Raw genomic sequence first — 5,757 nt, forward strand, 5'->3', positions numbered from 1 at the left:
ACACAATCAAATGTGAAGTGCAAAGAGTTTACAATGTAATACCAAGTCGCTGAGTCATGTATCCATCCAGTCAGTCCAGTCTGCCTGCCTGTGCAGTCAGGCCCAGTTGCTGCCTTCAGGAATCACCATCCAGGCATTGTGAGAAGCCTGGAGTAAGACATGGTCAGGATTGGAGTTATTTACCAGGCTAGGCTCTCATCACGCTTTCTAGAACAGGTGAAATTGGTTTTCCAAGCATACACAGTAACAACTTAACACCCGCTGTGCCATGATTTTAAATTAAATCTACCTCAAAGATTAATTCATTAAAAAATTTCATTTTAATATAGATTTTTAAGTAACACCTATTTCTAAAATATGTTCTTCGCTTTTATATATATTTTAAAGAACTAAGTTTAAATAAATCAGTAGTTTCCACTTGTTTTAGAGACAGAGAGGCAGCAGAGTTACGGAAGTACAGGTAACCTAACACCCAGCAGCACGATTAAGGAGAACCTAAGGGGCCTGCTAAAGAAAATATTAAATTCCAGATGGTCTTTGTTGCTAGACATCATATAAATTACAAAAAGGAAGTTTCAATTAATAGGGCTCTTACCTTTTACCACAAAATTGGAGTTCCTGTGCTAGTGTAGGATTGAATGAGATCATCTAGGAACCAAGTTATTCTCATTCCTTCCTCATTGTGCTGAGTAATGTATTCTCACCTCATCATTCTCTGCTGAGGTATCACATGGGAGCTCTATCACCATATATAGCCTTCTCTAGCAGAAGAAAAAGGGCATCACAGAAAAGGGCAGCACAATGTACAGTAGGTAGAGGTTATAATGTATTTCAGGGGAGAGTCCCTCCTTTGCTTAAATTCTGTTCTTACACAGACTAAAACAGGTATTTATGTTTAGATCAAGCCATGCCAAAAAGAATGATTTGTAAAGATACTACAGATGGAGGAGTCTTTAGGATGTGGGTGAGAAATCTATTTTAACTGATTCTCTATGCTAGTATTTGCTAACCACCCAAAAAGGTTAAGTAGTTTCTATCTTTCCTAAGCCATGGTCATTCTACCTGAGACATGCACAAACCAGAAATGAGGAATGAGGTGAGAAATAAATTAAATGTAGAAAGACAGCTAAATTAGTCTTGCAATTCACCTGAGCACTTTAGGGGTTTTGAAAAATATTTATTACTTTTAATTTATGTGTATGAGTGTTTTGCCTGTATATGTGTAGGTACATCTGTGTCATGCAGTGCCCTCACATGTCACAAGGGGGCTTCTGATCCCTTGGAACTGGAGTGAAAGACGCTTGTTAGCTGCTATGTAGGTGCTGGGAACCATTCCTGAGTACTTTGTGAAAGCAGCCAGTACTCTTATGCTGAGTCATCTCTCCAGCACTAACGATTTAGGTTTAAGTATTTAACTGTTTTACGATTTCTTTTAACAGTGTACTGTGGGATTAGAAATTATATGAATGCTAAAATATTGATTATAATATACGAGGATAAAATAGGATTTAGCAAACACACACACAACTGATTTATACTCTGCTGAGGTTGTAAAAAGAGTTTTTTATGGATCATAGCAACAAAATGAAATGTCAATAATCATATGTTAAATGATGCTATGTAGGAAGTGCTATGGCAATCACGTCCTTTATTGTTGCTGCTGAATAAGGATGCATCCTTTAGCCTGGACAACATTCAGAAAAATCTCTCTTCTATCTATGTTGTGGATCAATCCAGAATCAAGAGAAACAATTAAATGTCCAAGAACAGCCTTTTCCTGAGTGAATACCCAAAGCAAAACATGTTCATGAATTTATTGATGAAGCCGACATCTAAAGAAATTATTTCACTGATTATTGCTTGAAACAGAACATTTAAGAATTACAAATGAGTGACTAAAACTTTCTAATCATAATAATTTGTTTAACATAAAATAAAAGCAAGATACACGATGTAAAAATGATGACAATACATGGACCAAAAAGGCAGGAATTAATATGTACCTTTACTATTATAGTTGTGCAGTATTAGCGTGAGAGTGAACTCTATTGAATTATTCCTCTAAAGCACAACTTAAGGCATTCTCAACTTATGGCTTTATTTTCTTTATAACACCTTGAATTCAGACTCACTCCACATAGCACAGGGAAACAATGAAAATCACATATGAAAACAAGCCAACACCAGGCATCTAAGTACTGAGCTAGGAGCACAGTCTCTATGTCCTACAGAAATAGAAAGCAGAAGAGTTAATTCTGAGTGCCTATGTTATAAGTGCAAAAAAATAATGTATTTTAAAAGTATAAAAGCAAACAGATGATTTAAATATTTAAAACATCATGAAATACTAGCATTTAAAGATAATAGATGTGTGAAATCATAACATATATTGAATATAATTATTTTAAAATCACACATTAGTAAATGTCTTTTTATTTTAGTCAGTAAAGATGGTTTACATCTGATCAACTTGGTAACTGGAAGAAAAAGAAATCTTTAGACACCGTGATTCTAGGTCCATTTTATGCCTGACTAGATTCATTTGTCAAGGACAATCAATTTGGTCACTCAAGAGAAACAGGGCATATCTGAAAAGGACTTAAAATAGTTTTGTACTTCAGAGTTTATACCTGTCAAATGGGATATTCTTTGCATTAAACTCATTGTTGCTCTAACTGAAATTTTTTCCACAGTGGAACAAAAGTATAGTAATTTTGAAAATGGCATTTAAAGTGAAACTATTTATTTATACCTTACACTCTATTATTGTGTTTTGAAACCAAAATATCTGAAAAGGACTTAAAATAGTTTTGTACTTCAGAGTTTATACCTGTCAAATGGGATATTCTTTGCATTAAACTCATTGTTGCTCTAACTGAAATTTTTTCCACAGTGGAACAAAAGTATAGTAATTTTGAAAATGGCATTTAAAGTGAAACTATTTATTTATACCTTACACTCTATTATTGTGTTTTGAAACCAAAAAGATTCATGTACTATGAAATGCAGTATATTTCTGTGAAAGTTTATGCATTGGCTAAAATGACACAATTTTATGGATAGAATATAAAATTATGGATAATATAAATATGAGCAAGTGGAGAAAGTTATTGAAGAAAAAACAACAACTTCCTCAGAAATCCCAAGGTCATGATTATGGTCCTGGTTATTCATTACCACTCACTTTTACCTGGAGGAGGTCCACTGTTAAAGGAGAGAATAGGACCCACACTAACTCTCTGTGCTTCCAAATTGGAGTTTATTAATTTTATTGTTGAAAAATGCATGAAGTGGGTTATACAACATACACCTTTAGCTAACAAGAAGTTTCTCTGAGTAGCAAATCAAGAGGGATTTTTAGTTTAAACGTATCCTAGTATCTTTTCAAGAAAGAGGTGTCTTCTGGTTTCAATGAAAATGGAACCCTGTGGATTATATGCTTGAACACTTGGTCCTCAGCTGATGGTGCTGTTTGAGGAGATGATAAAACACTTAGAAAGCGAAGCATTTAGCAGATAGGAGCAGTATGTAGTGGACTTGGGTTCTGTTCCCAGCAACCACATCAGATGATTTGCAACTACCACTAACTCAGTTTCTTGGCTGTCAGATGATCTCTTCTGGCCTCTGTGCACACCTGTACAAATATGGTACAAATAGATGCATGTAGACTTGACATTATATACATAATAAATAAATAAATAACAAATCTTTTAAAGAAAGAAATTGGAGCCTCACTGGAGGAAGCAGTCGGTAGGAGTGGACAGTAAGTTCTCGAAGCTCTCCTCTACTTTTGTATTTGCTCTTACTCTGTACCAGGATTCAATGTGACAGGTCCTCCCTCCTCCTGCTCCTGCTGCCCTGCCTTCTCCATCATGATGGACTGTATCCTCTTTGTAAGCTAAAAGAAATCCTTTTCCCTTAAATTGATTTTTTCAGCTTACTTTGTCACAGCAGCAGAAAAGTTGCTATGACAAATTGGAGTAGAAAAATGACGGTGTTTTGAGGAGTTCTTATGAAGACACTATTTTAATAAGGGCCAATAGATCTAAATTAAATTCCTGCTGCATTTCTTTACTCAAGATTATATACACAATGGGGTAACTCAGTAAATAATATCAAAGGACTCTGAAAGGAAAATAATCAGATTTGAGTACACCATTAGGAAGAACTTTCATTTAACTCTTAAAAACCAAGCCAATTCATTTCCTAAGAGATTTGTTTCCTCTCTCCTTCATTATTCCACAATCGTGTCCTATTAGCTAAAGCCAATTGAAAGATAAAAGACAAAGGAGTTCCACTGATGAACTCCACACCTGTCTGTATCTGTGGAAGGGGGAGTGGAGAGGAAACACACAAGCACAGAGCAGGTTGGATACAGCAGGTATTGGATCTGAAGATGACCCAAAAGGTACCTTGCTCAATCAGGTTGCTTATGATTTTTTAAATTAATTAATTAATTTTTTTATTTTTTTATTTTTTCTTTTTGAGACAGGATCTTCCTATAGCCTCAACAAGCCTATAACTTACCTTGTAGACTAGGTTGGCCTTAAGCTGCCTCCCTAGCAATGGAGTTAAAAGTGTGCTGATATCACCACGCCCTGTCCCTTGTTTTTTTTAATTCAATTATTGGTTTGTATCTTAACATCTCACATATTTACTATACAATTTTCTACAAATCATTTTTGAGGGTAGATTAATCCCTTAGTTACTAGTTTATCATAGCAAATAAAGAGAAGCAGTCACCCCATGTAGCATTATTCCAAGCACAAAAAAAAAAAAAAAAAAGAGCTCCAAATATTTAAGAGCTACTATTAGTACATGGATAAAAGGAATTCTTCTGAGCTTTGTTTATGGTTTATGCCTAGTTCTGTACACTTGTATATAAACACATAGTTACCCCACATATAGATCACACACATATGTATTTAGTGACAATAATATGTGTTAATCATTAAAAATTCACTATAAATATATCACCATATCTGACTTTCCAACAGCACAGGCCCTAGAATTTGAACTTTGCCACTATCTCTCTACAGGTTCTTAGTAAGATATTCAACCTCTCTAAGCAAATTACCTCACCTATGAATATATTGATAACCTTAATGTACTTGAGGTAATGGAGAAGACATATATAAATAGTTAAGCATAACTCGGTTTGAAAGAATACATCTTTCTTAAAAGTAGTAGTATTGGCTTTCCTTCTATTCATACCCCTATGACTTTTATTTCTAACATTGTTGCTGTTTTGTGTGAGAAAAATAGCAAAAAATTTGGGACATGTATGTTAATCTGACCCTTCATAATTGTAAACACTTAAAAGTCATGAGAGACAATAAGAAGGTCATGACCTTCTTATTAGTTGATTTTACTGAAATCTGCCATGTAATCAATAAAGAATTATAAAATAAATCCACCTCTGTGTCTTCAACTGAAAACTGAGCCACTCAAAATGGAATGTAAAAAGCAAAATGACTTCTTTTATATGTCATATGCCTAAAAACCAAAGGGAGAAAAGACTGTTAATAGATCATATAGTGAATTCACTTGACTGATCTTCAAAATTACTGCAGTTTCTATAAGCAAGGGTAGTTAGATAAAGGTAGAATATTACTTCTTTCAGCAGGAAACATTTTCTCCTAATTTCCTATATTTAAATAATGAAGTAGACTGGGAATATTTGTGAAGGACAAGAGTTGGTATTTCCTGCTTGAAATAAAGCAAAGCAAACAAAGTCACTGATGGCAAATTTGGTAT

Source organism: Nannospalax galili, unplaced genomic scaffold, assembly GCF_000622305.1.
Source record: "Nannospalax galili isolate Female #2095 unplaced genomic scaffold, S.galili_v1.0 scaffold844, whole genome shotgun sequence".
Taxonomy (NCBI): domain Eukaryota; kingdom Metazoa; phylum Chordata; class Mammalia; order Rodentia; family Spalacidae; genus Nannospalax; species Nannospalax galili.